Source organism: Scyliorhinus torazame, chromosome 2 (genome assembly GCF_047496885.1).
Source record: "Scyliorhinus torazame isolate Kashiwa2021f chromosome 2, sScyTor2.1, whole genome shotgun sequence".
Lineage (NCBI taxonomy): Eukaryota > Metazoa > Chordata > Chondrichthyes > Carcharhiniformes > Scyliorhinidae > Scyliorhinus > Scyliorhinus torazame.
The window spans coordinates 129,772,489-129,786,973 of record NC_092708.1 but is presented as its reverse complement, the minus strand read 5'-3'; positions in this window follow the sequence as shown (position 1 = coordinate 129,786,973).

Below are 14,485 nucleotides of genomic sequence, written 5' to 3'. Positions count from 1 at the left end.
GGGAAGAACCTACTCATTCGAGTTCTTGTTAAGTGGGCTCTATGTACCACTTTTAATTGTGTCAGGTTGAGCCTTGCGCACGTGGAGGCGGAGTTGACCCTATGCAGTGCTTCGCTCCAGAGTCCCCGGCCTATTTCAATCCCCAAGTCTTCCTCCCATTTCTTTCTTATTGCGTCCAGTACTGTGTCGGCCCTTACTACCAGTTGTTCATACATGGTGCTACAGTTCCCTTTATCTAGGATGCTTGCGTCCAGTAACTCTTCCAGTAATGTTTGTCGTGGCAGCTGTGGGTACGTCCATGTCTCCTTTCGTAGGATGTTTTTGACTTGTAGATACCTTAGCTCGTTCCCCCTGGCTAGCTGGAATTTCTCTGTCAGTTCGTCCAGTGTTGCGATCCTGCTGTCCGTGTTCGGTTCCCTGACTGTCAGTGTCCCTCCGTCCTGTCCCCACTTTTTAAAAGTCAGTCAGTGCTGGTGTGAACCTATGGTTGTTGCAGATGGGAGCTTTGTCCGACATTTTGGTCAGGCCAAATTGCTGTCGTAGTTGGTTCCAGGACTGGAGGGTGGCTATTACCACCGGGCTGCTGGATTATATTTAGGGTGGGGATGGGTGTACCGCCGTGGCGAGGGCCCAGAGGGAGGTCCCCTTGCAGGAGGCCTCCTCCGCACGCACCCACTCGGCTTCTGACTCCTTGATCCATCCCCTTATTCGCTCGGCCATCGCTGCCCAGTGGTAGAATTGTTGGTTTGGGAGGGCAAGCCCCCCCCGGATTGTGTTTTTTGCAGGACCTTCTTTGGGATCCTAGCATTCCCCCCCCAATACGAACCCCATGGTCAGTTTGTTTAGTGCTTTGAAAAAGGCCTTGGGGATGTAGATCGGGATAGATCTAAGTAGGAAGAGGTACCTGGGCAGTACGTTCATTTTGATCGTCTGGATTCTCCCCGCGAGGGAGAGTGGGAGTGTGGTCCATCTTTGCAGGTCCTTTTTTACTTCCTCTGTCAGACCAGTGAGGTTCCATTTGTGGATCCCTTTCCAGTCATGGGCTATTTGGATCCCCAGGTAGCGGAATTTGTGTCGGGTTTGTTTAAACGGTAGTCCCGTTAGTGCTGCCCCCACTACTTGTGGGTGTACCGGGAAGATCTCGCTTTTGCTCATGTTGAGTTTGTAGCCCGAGAAGGCACCAAACTCTTTCAGGAGCGCGATTATTCCACCCATGCTGCTTTGTGGGCCTGAGACGTAGAGGAGCAGGTCATCTGCATAGAGTGAGACTCTGTCCTCTCTGCCTCCCCTTCGGATCCCCCTCCGGTTTTTGCTGCTCTGAGAGCAATTGCTAATGGCTCGATCGCTAGAGCGAACAGCAGCGGGGACAGTGGGCATCTTTGTCTGGTGCCCCTGTGCAGCTGGAAGTATTGGGAGTTGGTGTTGTTTGTCCGTATGCTCACCATGGGAGCGTTGTATAGGAACTTTACCCCTGTTCCAAGCCCGAACCGCTCCAGTACCTCTATGAGGTACTTCCATTCGACCCTGTCGAAGAACTTTTCTGCGTCCAGGGAGTCGATCACCTCTGGTGTTCTCTCCCTGGATGGGGTCATTATCATGTTCAGCAGGCGCCTGATGTTCGAGGTTAGCTGTCTCCCTTTGACAAAGCCCGTCTGGTCCTCTGTGACCACCTCTGGTACGCAGTCTTCTAGCCTTTTGGCTAGGATTGTGGCCAGTATTTTGGTGTCTGTGTTTGTTTGCTGATGGTATGACTGTAGTGGGCCTGATCTCAAACAACAATGAGTCCGAATACAGGCGGAAGATAGAGAACCTAGCGGTATGGTGCATTGACAACAATCTCTCCCTCAATGTAAGCAAAACTAAGAAGCTGGTAATTGATTTTAGGAAGCGTAGTGTCATAACACCCCCCCCCCCCCCCCAACCCTCTGCATCAATGGTGCTGCTGTGGAGATGGTTGACAGCTTCAAAATCCTAGGTGTATAGATCACTAACAATCTGTCCTGGTCCACCCACTTCGACGCTACGACCAAGACAGCACAACCAGCATCTATACTTTCTCAGGAATCTAAGAAATCTGGCATGTCCACATTCACTCTTATCAACTTTTATATATGCACCATAGAAAGTATCCTATCTGACTGCATCACAGCCTGGTATGGCACCTGCTCGGCTCAAGACCGTAAGAAACTACAGAGAGTCGTGAACACAGCCGAGTCCATCACACAAATCTGCCTCCCATCTGTGGTGATGTGCATCAAAGTAAATACATGTAGGCTAGCTAGACACTAGAGGGAGCACCAGAAACATCACACACACACACACACACTCAACCAATAGATCAGTTAGATAGGACACGACCAATGGACATTCACGATTCACACAGAGGTGACACCACCACAAGAGGGCATTACACCAACCCATATATAAAGGACACCACACACATGATCTGCCTCTTTCCAGTGGAGACAGTCAGTGAGCAGAGACACAGGGTTGATTCAATATCACTCCCACCACGTGGATTGCAGCAACTGGTTAGTCAGTCTGGGTAGCTATGGTAGGATTAGCAGTAGTGTCGAACCCGAGTAATAGAAGTGAAAATAGTTTAATAAACGTGTTGAAGTTATCTCCACGTCTGAACCTTCCTTTGTCAAGTGCACCACAAGGAAGCCGCTTATGTTACACCTACAACATAACAAATCACCGTCCTTTTGACTCTGTCCACATATCCCGCTGGCTTGGGAAAGTTGGCAGCATAATCTTTTTTTAAAAAAAATACATTTATTAAAGTTTTTAACACAATTTTTCTCCCTTACAAAAAATAACCACCCCCCCCGTAACAAAAAAAATCGAGAAGTCGCGCAGAGCAAGATATATACATGGCAAAATGATATATTTACACAGCTTTGTACACTGGCCCTCTCCCGGACGTGCCAGTTTCCCCAACCCTTCATGTTATCTCTTGCTCATCCACCCTCCCAGGCAGTCCCCCCTTTCCCCCCCCCCTTCCCCCCCCCCTCCCAGGACGTCCCCATCACCCCTCCCCCCCCCCCCAAGGTTGCTGCTGCTGCTGACCGACCTTCCTCTAACGCTCCGCGAGATAGTCTAGGAACGGTTGCCACCGCCTGTAGAACCCCTGCGCAGACCCTCTCAAGGCGAACTTAATCCTCTCCAACTTTATGAACCCAGCCATATCATTTATCCAGGCCTCCAGGCTGGGGGGCTTCGCCTCCTTCCACCTTAGCAAGATCCTTCGCCGGCTACTAGGGACGCAAAGGCCAGAATGCCGGCCTCTTTCGCCTCCTGCACTCCCGGTTCGTCCACTACTCCAAATATTGCTAGCCCCCAGCTTGGCTTGACCCGGAGTGGGCAGCATAATCAAAGACCCCTCCCACCCAGGTTATTCTCTGTTCCAACATCTTCCATCGGGCAGAAGATACAAAAGTATGAGAACGCGCACTAACAGATTCAAAAACAGCTTCTTCCCCGCTGTTACCAGATTCCTGAATGGCCCTCTTATGGACTGAACTGATCTCTCCACGCATCTTCTCTACTGTTGTTAGCACTATACTCCGTATGCTTCACCCGATGTTTGTGTCTGTGTATTTACATTGAGTATTTATCGTATGTCCTATGTGTTTCATGTATGGAGCGGTCTGCCTGGGCTGCATGCAGAACAATACTTTTCACTGTACCTCGGTACACGTGACAAAAATCTAAATTTAATCTAAAAATCTCGTAAATATAATATTTAATTTCTTATCTGTTTTTTGGGCCTCCTTTGCTTAGTTCTAAAATGTTCACAATTCTTAGGTTTAGGAATTTTTTTTGACAACTTTAGAAACCTCTTTCTTTGATCTAATACAATCTTTAACTTCTCTTGTTAGCTATGGTTGGATCATCTTCCTTGCTGAGTTTGTGCATCAAAGGAATGTCAATTTATTTTAAACCATCTATACATTCTTTCCCAATCTACAACAGCCAGTTTTCCTCTCATTTACATTGATATTATTAACTAGCCCTTTCTCATTGCAAAATGCTGGATCTGAAATAGCCTGTTCCTTTTCTAAAATAAACCATCATGTATACATTCCAGGAATTTTTCCTCCACAGCATTAGCGCTAATTAAGTTTACCCAGTCTATCTGTAGATTGAATAATACCAGGCTTACTGTATTACCCTTGTCACATGCACCTCTAATTTCCTGGTTATACCATGCCCTATATTACTACTACTGATTGCCAGCCTATAAACGACTCCTACGAAAATTTGCTCCCCTTCCTCTATCTTAGCTCCACCCAAACTGAGTCTACATCTTGACCTTCCGATCTAAGATCCTCTCTCACTAATGTACTGATTGCATCCTTTATTAATAACACTACCCCATCTCCATTTCCTGATTTGCACTGTAACTTCATTGCAATGTTAATGTAAGCCTACTTGTGACATTAATGATTATTATTATTTGCCTATTCAATAATAATAATCTTTATTGTCAAAAGTTAACACTGCAATGAAGTTACTGTGAAAAGCCCCTAGTCGCCACATTCCGGCGCCTGTGCGGGTACACAGAGGGAGAATTCAGAATGTCCAAATTACCTAACAAGCATGTCTATCGGGACTTGTGGGAGGAAACGAGAGCACCCGGAGGAAACCCACGCAGACACGGGGAGAATGTGCAGACTCCACACGGACAGTGACCCAAGCTGAGAATCGAACCTGGGACCCTGGAGCTGTGAAGCAACAATGCTACCCACTATGCTACCGTGCTGCCGTAAATGTATTATGCCCATATTCCTCCAAAATGTTGAACATTCAGTTCCCAGCTCTGGTTGCCCTGCAGCTATGTCTTTATAATTGCAATTTGATCATAATCATTAACTTCCATTTGTGCCATCAATTCATCTACCTTTTGTGAAAACTGTGTGCATTCAGATAGAGTGCCTTCAATTCTATCTTTTAATTATTTTCATAAACTCCAGTCTCATCTGCGAGTGTACTCTTCTGGGGGGATGGGGTCATAATGGTATTGTCACCGGACTAGTAATCGAGAGACCCGTGGCAAGATCTGGGTTCAAAATTCCACCACGGCAGTTGGTGTAATTTGAATTCAATAAAAATCTGGAATTAAAAGTCTAATGATGACCATGAAACCATTGTTGTAAAAACCCACCTGGTTCATCGATGTCCTTTAGGGAAGGAAAGCTGCCATCCTTACCTAGTCATACCTACATGTGACTCCAGATCCACAGTTATGTGGTTGACTCTCAAATGCTCTCAGAAATGGAGGGCAGTTGGGGATGGGCAGTAAATGCTGGCACAGAGGGCAGCAAGGTGGCGCAGTGGGTTAGCCCTGCTGCCTGCCTCACGGCGCCGAAGTCCCAGGTTCGATCCCGGCTCTGGGTCACTGCCTGTGTGGAGTTTGCACATTCTTCCGTTGATTGTGTGGGTTTCGCCCCCACAACCCAAAAGATGTGCAGGCTAGGTGGATTGGCCACGTTAAATTGCCCCTAATTGGAAAAATGAATTGGGTACTCTAAATTTAAAAACTAAATAAATAAATGCTGGTACAGCCAGTGATGCCCACATCCTGTAAATGAATAAAAGAAAAATTGCACGTTCTGTCTCTTCCTGCCACACTCAGATTGTAAATTCCTTCATTGCTACCGTGCCTTGTCCTCCCTCTTCAATTTATCACATCTTCCCTCAGCTGATCCCTCGTCACCACTATTTGATTTAATGCCCTCTCTCCCGCCCTGGTTATACGACTCACCAGAACCCTGGTTCCAGCACAGATCAGGTGAAGACCATTCCAATGGTACAGCTCCCACTTTCCCCAGTATTGGTGGCAGTGTCCAATGAATTGAAACCCATTTCTCCCACACCGATCTTTGAGCCATGCACATAACTCTCTAATCTTATTTACCCTAATTTACTCATGGTCCAGATAATAATCCAGAGATTATTACCTTTGAGGTTCTACTTTGAACGTAGCCCTTAGCTGCTCATAGTCTCTAAGCAGAACCTCTTACCTTGATCCCTGGCATCTTGCCACCAGTCTGGAACCTCTCCCTTTTATTGTGGGTGAGCTCGGCCTACATAAAAACAGATAGTGTGTGAGCAGGAAGCCTGCCAAGACTGATGATAAGACTGCCTGCTTTGTGTGGGTGCTGAGTGGAACTGTGTCCGGGATGAGGATGTGAACCGCACAGGATTCAAGCTGAGGTGGAGATGCTAGGGTGTGTGTGGGAGAGTAACTGGTGACATCCCTTGTGCTGGTAGTGTGTGAAATCCTGTGGATTCTCATTCTGTGAATATATGAGGGGTTTGTGCGACTGTGAGCTGAGATGGATGAGGTGGTTGACTTACCCTGGCTGTGCGGATTAGATCATTCATCCGTTTGTGGCACTGTATCGCTGTTCTCTTGCGGGCTGAGGTGGTGCTCACTGCTCCAGATACCTCCTCTCAAACCATGGTATTGACTTTGTTGGACCTCCACAGGCCATCGCGAGAAGGACATGGTGGGATTCAATAGTGACCCAATGAGGTGTCACTAAAGTTGGAGGCTGCACTCTTCTGCTTTTGGGGACCATATTTTGCCTGGAGCAGTCTTGCGCTGCAGACATGCACACATTGAAAGATCTGTGAGCAGTGTGCTTTAAATATAGTGCCTGGAGTGAGGATTAACTGAGATCATGGCGGGGCAGGTGAATCGCAGGCCACCTGCCGGTTAAACAGCGTGATTCCTGCTGATGCCTATTTAGTGAGGCGAGAGATGGACAATCGAACGTGAAAACGCCCCATTACGATTAGCAGGGAAAAAGCCTCTTTTCCTGCCTGACACTGCACTTAGTCTGCAGAGGGGCAAACCTGCCAACATTTCGAGTCCAATCCTTCAGAACCTTCAGACTACTGTTGTGTGGCTAATGTGGTTACTGCTCCAAGGCCAAAGTTATTGGGGAGATCTACATGAAGGTGATGGTGGGTCTCCAGCATGAACCTTTGCAGTGCATGTTGTCATGATGAGGCCATGATGGTAGGAGGTAGGGGATTCCATGATATTGAGTCAACATGATGAAGAAACCCTTCTATATATCCAAGTCAGGGTGCTGTGGGACTTGGAGGGGAAGTTAAATGATAGTGTGCCTACAACATTGCTGATCTTGTCCTTTGTGCGAGAGGACACAGGGCAAGAGGCTTCTCTCAAAGTAGGTAAGTTGCTACAGTCCACCTTGTAAATCATCCAGACCCTATCCACAATGCAATCAGAGGCTGAAGGGGTCGATATCCAATTCATAGGTAGAATGCTAATCAACTGGACTGTCTTTTGTTAGGTTGTATTCAGCTTCCTGTACTGTTCAGCCAAATGGATTGTGAGCATGCTATCACATTGAGCATTGTATGTAGATGGTGGAAGAGCTTTGAGGAATCAAGAAGTGACCCATTCACCACAGAGCAACCGGACTCTACTTGGTTCTTCGACTCACATTGCTGCAATGGCCAATCCAATTAAACTTCGGATAAATGTTGACCCATTAGGGTGGTCTTGGTGCATAACATGGTGCTGGTGATACCATTAAAGGTCATGGAAGATGGCTGAGCTTTTGTTTGATATGATCATGGCTTGGTACTTAGGTGAAGTGAACCTTCCCTGCCTTTTGGCAGCATAATTCGAGTTATTGTCCGGATCCTACTGTAGGCCGGTATGGTTTTTCAAGGATCTCCTGCAGTAATGGTCTGAGGCTGTGATGATTGACCTACGTGCCGTTTAATGTCAGGCATGACTCCAAATGTTGAAGTGGTTTAGCCTTTGATCTCAGTTTTGCGAGGGATCTTTGGTGGCATACTAGGTCAAATGATACCTTATTGCCACGAACAGCACGGTAGCACAAGTGATTAGCACTGTGGCTTCACAGCACCAGGGTCCCAGGTTCGATTCCCGGCTTGGGTCACTGTCTGTGCGGAGTCTGCACATTCTCCCCGTGTCTGCGTGTGTTTCCTCCGGGTGCTCCGGTTTCCTCCCACAGTCCAAAGACGTGCAGGTTAGGTGAATTGGACATGATAAATTGCCCTTAGTGACCAAAAAAGGTTAGGAGGGGCTTTTGGGTTACGGGGCTAGGGCGTAAGTGGGTCGGTGCAGACTCGATGGGCCGAATGGCCTCCTGCACTGTATGTTCTAAAAAAAACAGCTACACTTGCCTCTCCTTTGAGGTTCAGCTCTTCTATCTCCATCTTGGTCACAAATTCTTTGGGACTGAATTATTCTGATAGAACCTGACCTGATCATTGGTGAGTAAATTATTGGTAAGTAGATGTTGCTTGATGGTAGTGTTGATTAGTTCTCCCATTATTTTACCGATGATTGGGAGGATTCTGACAGGGTAATAATCGGTTGGCTTAGAAACATCATACTTTTTCGATGGTGGTACAAGTTCCACATTGTCAGCTATGCCAGTAGCATAGCTGTTCTGGAATAGCTTGGCTAGTGGAGCAGCTAACTATGGTGTGCAGGACTTCATCACCTCGGCTGGGATTTTGTCAGGCCTCAGGCCCGTCAGCAGGAATCCGATAAGATTGTCCATTTGACAAATTTGGTTGAAGATGCTGACATTTCAGCCTTATCTTTGCATTTATGTGCTGATCGTCAGGGAGCCTCCTCGTCCCATTAATTGCCTGGTTGTCTATGACAATTCTTGGCTGGGTATGATAGGGCAATGAAGCTTTACTTTGTTCTATTGGTCATGGAACCATGTACCTCTGTATATCGTTTGTTGGTTTTGGTGTTAGTAGTCCTGTGTAGTCACTTCAGTAGTTGTATACCCCATTTTAAGATAGCCTTGAACTGCTCCTGGCTTTCATAGAATCACAAAATCCCTACAATGCAGAACTAGCCCATTCAGCCCATCGGGTTTGCACCGATGCTCTGAAAGAACACCATATCTAGGCCCACTCCCCTATCCTATCCCCGTAACCCCACCTAACCTGCACATATTTCCGACACTATGGGACAATTTAGAATGACCAATCCACCTAACCTGCACATCCTTGGACCGTGGGAGGAAACCGGAGCACCTGGAGGAAACCCTCACAGACTCTGGGAGAACGTGCAGACTCCACACAGTCACACAAGGCTGGAATTGAATCTTGGCCCCTGACATTATGAGGCAGCAGTGTTAACCACTGTGTCACCTGCATTCCCTCTGTATTTTCAATAAAATGGGTTGGTCTCCTTGATAGTGAGGCAAGTGCTGGCCATGAGCAAACAGATTGTGATGCTATACAATTCTACTGCTGGATGACCCACATCAGCTCCTGGTTGAAGAGTTTTGTCCCACTAAAAATGTCATTAGTTTGACATGCTTAGCAGCTAGGTTGTGCTCGGCTCCATTACATGATGGAGGATAACCTCACTGCAGAGACATGACTTTGTCTTAACCAGATTGGCCACTCCTACAGTGTTATTATAGATGGACATGTTGGGGACAGCTCAGTTTGTGAGGATATTGTCAAATTATTAAGTGTGTTGATTTCTTCATAACCTTACACAGGCCCATTCTGACAGCCACATCCTTTCAGACTTAGCAAGCTCAATCAGGGGTGGTACTATTGAGTCATTCTGTACCCCATTGGAGTCCATTGTGTGCCTTTGCTTCCTTTAGAACTTCTACCAAGCAATGTTCAACATGGGGGAGTACTTATTTGTTATTTAAGAGGGGATAATGGTGGTGATCAGCATGAGACTTCCTATTCAACCCCGGATCTTCCAGAATCATACTCACTTGTCTGTAAACCACTATGCTCCATCACTGATGGGCCTAAGAATCTGGTAGAATAGTTCATAGAAAATGATGATGAAGATGGGGGTCTGTGATATTAGCCCATCAATATGACCGTGAATGTGACTATGTCAGGCTACTACTTGTATAATCTGTGAGACTGATCTGCTAAGTTGGGCACAAGTCCTCAGATGTTATTCAAGGAGGCCTTTTAAGGTCGTCTAGGTTGTGATTATCTAAGGCTTGTCTTGACAGAATGGCTGGAACATTGCCATCAGGCTTGCCTAAGGTTTTCCTTATTTCTGAACTTAGCTCTTAAGCATTGGCTTGCTAGGCCACTTAAGAGGACAGTTAAGAGTCACATGCAAGGCAGCTAAGTGTCGCAGGCTCCATTTGCTGAAGTACATTATTGTGTCCCTGCTTGCTATAAAGTATCCTACCAGAAGCTTAGACTCCTTAGAGTTCGGGTATAATGGTATATAGTCAGGTGGGTATGGTCCTGGGAGCCGCTAGGATTGAACTCACTCAGCAGGAAGTCTCTTGCCGATCATTACCTAATGTCCTCACCTCTCAAATAATGAATACGTGCTGTACATCAAACTGAGGGTTGTGACCCGCGGATAGGTCACGGGCAGGTGATGGGAGGGTTGCGGAGCAATCAATCGTGCCATTCCTGATCGTGGGTGAAGAAGCCAATGGCTGTGAAAGGCTTTAAAGTTGAGAAGGCCAGCTGCAACCAGCTTTTAAATGCGAATGATGCAGTCTTCCCGATAGAAGAGGCGACAGAGAGCAGGTCACGCACCTGGCACATACACTACCGTTACGCGCCCTGTACATCCATGCTTTTAGCGTGAAATCACTCAAGAGAGATTCCTCATTATTTAGCCGTAAGCAAGCAAGGCAACAGGACTGTGAAGAACTGAAGATGGATCATTTTGTTATAAGGAAGAGAGGACCAGAGATAACAGCAGGCCAGGATCTCACAACTGAATCTGCTGGAGAGAGCTGGGAGGGAGAGTCCACGGCGGGACAAAGCAGTGCTCGTGTTAGCTGTGCAGATCTCCAGGGCCTCTGATGAACAGCCTACTAAAAATAAACAAATTGGGAACAAAGCAGTATAAAGATGATTTCTTGAGGTATGGCTTTGTTAAATGTGCCAATGCAAACCAGAATGCAAAGCCCATTTGTGTTATATGCAGGGAAGTACTGGAAAGTTGGATGCTAACTATGTCTTAGAACCTCAAATTGCAAGGGAAGGATGATGATTGCCTTCGGCACTATGAAGAAATAGATGCTTTCCAAAAATCATTGAAAGTTTGGCAAGTGCGAGTACAAAACCAAAACTATTACATGTTCTCAACACTGATATGACACATCGAAGAAAAAAATGTTAATAAGGGATCTGTCAATAGATTGAAAAGCCTTATTCAGTTGCATTTGGCTGTGCTGATCAACAGTTTTTGTTGTTTTTGTTGTTAATTTCCAGAGAAGTTTCAGATTTTGAAACAGAAGAGGTGGGTGAAAAATCCTTTTGAGTTTGAGATTTCAGAGTCAATTATTAACTTACAGTTGATTCCAAATGAAGAGACTGAGCTTCTGTGCCTCACCTGTGACAACACATTAAAACACAGCATGAGGCTGTCAGCATTCTGGAATTGTGACTCTAAGGAGCATCCAGTGCTGAGTAAAATAAGTATTTTGTTGCTATTGTCCTTCACAATGACCTGCATGTGTGAGGTTGGATTTTCTGTCTTTACAAAGATGAAGATAGCACAAAGGAACTGGCTGAACTTTGCATCTGATATGTGCATTGCCCTCTCCTGCTGTGAACCTGATTGGAGTGAGATCGTGAGGACCAAACAGGACCTGTTGCATTAAAGGTAAGCAAATATTATGCGAAGGTCGGCCGGCGTGGATTCCGGAGGTCGGCGACCTGGTGGTAAAAGTGGGACCTGGGGAAAAAAGGTTTTAAACACTGCTGGGCATTATAGTGCGCCCATTAAGTTTTAACAACAAACAGGCAACCCACAAATTACTGGATTTATTAACTTGCCGTGGTGGGATTTGAACTCATGGCCTTTGAGTTGTACTGCTTCTGTTTAGTACCTGGGTAGACAGGACCTATGAATATCAGCCCTTGGCTAATTCAAAACATAACATTGTTACTTGTTTCATATTAAGTATTTGAGTTTAACAAATATTTTGTAATTTGACTGGGAGAGAGCAATTAATGTATATAAATATAAATGCATTTAAACATATAGGTATACCTAGAGCAGTGTTTAATCGATAATTCTTGCTAAAAATGTAATTACTCAGTTAGAAGGGAATAGAAGGCAAATAGTAGCAAATTATTTTTTGCTTATCAATTATTTAACTTATTAAATTCACTAATTTACATTTTTCTGTTTGGATTGCATTGTATTATTGAACAAGGTATAATAGGTCTTATCATGTGGAAGGACGGTTGGTTGCCATGGTGTCCTTTTTAGTAGGAGATGAAATATGTAAATGCATTGTCTTATGAATTATGAATTACAGACTGTGACGAATGAATTCCACATGAACTGTGTATGGGAGTTCCAGAACATTTATTTTGAAATTAACCTAATAATGAGATTTTAAATCTATAACAATTTTCATGCGTCAGTGCATATTTTTAATTAAGATCCCAGTAGTGAAACTTCAATGGATTTCATTCAGACCAAGGCAGGCCAGCAGCACGGTTCAATTCCCGTACCAGCCTCCCCAAGCAGGTGCCGGAATGTTGCGACGAGGGGCTTTTCACAGTAACTTCATTTGAAGACTACTTGTGACAATAAGCGATTTTCATTTCATTTGTTGGTGAAGAAAATAACTCAAGTCAACATTTTCCCTGCCCGAGTGAATTAACCCAAGTCTTATTATTTCTGGCACCCAGTGCCAACCTTGAGGCCCAGGCTTTGCAGTAAGAATAACAGTGAGGCTATCAGCACTCACGTTTAGTATGGGGAAAATCAGAATGCAAATTCTGGCAAGACCACATGTGCAATTAGGAGTGGAAATCAGGAAGTTACTATCTGAGTTGCTCTGCATCTGCACAAGCTTCGCTGCTCTGGCACCTCACTGAGGGATTTGGAAGAGAAATGGTGTGAAATTGAGGGTGCTCCCCCAACAGACATCCTCTAAACATAGCAGAAAAAGTTAGGGCTTGTTTATTTAACTGGGGTTTTAGCAATGATAAATCTTAATTACTGTCAAAAAAATGCTTGGATACTGAGTACTACGGCCACCCACCCCAAAAAAACCCACACCTCAAGCCAACTATCCCTGAATCCCCTGCCACCTGTCTACCCTTTGACCACCCAACTACCTACCCAATCCGATTCAACTAACCTCCCCATCCTACTCCCTCCGTTTCTTACATTACTTTAAAAAAAAACTTTTATTGGAGTTTTTCATTTACGACAGGTAAATCTAAGCATCATACAGTTCGATTGTACAGCAGTGATCATAACTGAGGTTCTAGATAATTAACACCCTTTGACTCCATGTGGTCAAAATTTACATTTGTGTTATCAAACAAAACCAGAAAACAAACGAAAAAAATACGTAAAAGGGTTAAGTGATCTATTTACATTGCAGTGAGTGACCAGATATGGTTTGAGTTGCCCCTTTTGTGGTGTTGGGTGTTCTGACACACAGATGAGCCAACACAGTTGTGTTTGGTACAACGCTGTTTTATTCAAACTTACTATCTACAGTTTTGTCTTGATACTCTGCACGTGGGGACTCCCGTCTGTGATGTTAAAACAGGTCTTGTCGTTGTCCTTGTCCCCAGATCTACTACCCACCAGGTGTTATGTTTGTCCTTTTATACTGTCCCTGTCTTTGTCTGTCATTGGTTGTGGTGTTGTGTGTTCTGATTTGTCTGTTGGTGTATCTATCATGATGTGTGTGTTTGAATATCATGACATCCCCCTTTTTACAAAGATATGTGCTTACGTGGTTATAAATATAATCGTGTCGTGAGTGCATCTAAGAGTGTGTGTGTGTTGTGTACAGCATGTGTATATGACGTAACTATTTACATGGGGCGATGTCGGGTGCGTCATGCTAACGAGGTTGTACCATAACAAAACATGAATGCGAAAAAAAATTTTGAATAGTGGTCCGGTCACACGATATCTGGAACGATAAACAACAACAGGTTATAATACAGTAGTGTTTAACTTTTTAAACGTATGAACAGTGTTATAAGTCCAGTCTAATGGGCGTGCGACGAATTCGGGTTGACCATTAGGGTGGCACTCCACTCATCGGCCGGATTGATGGCGTTGACCCTGTTTACATCGATGACGGAAACCCGGAAGGCATCCTGGTCATCTGCATCATTTAGCTGGAGGTCTTGATGCGTGGGCTGGACGGTCCTGACGTGTCTGCGAGATTGTTGGAGATGTGTAGGATCCATGGGTTGAGCCGCACGACAGCAGGCAGCATAATGGCCCATCTTGCCACATCGGAGGCACTGTCGGTTTTTAGCAGGACATTGCCCTTTTAAGTGTACAGCTCCACAGTTGCCGCACGTCATGACGTCACGGCGTTCGTTGCGCCACTGCGCATGCGCAGTGCGATCTTGCATTGGGCGCGCCTGCGCGGTACGTCCCTCGATGTTGCCGTTGGTTTTGGCGCGCACAAGCGCGGGAGACCGCGAAAAGCGCGGGAAGCGGCCG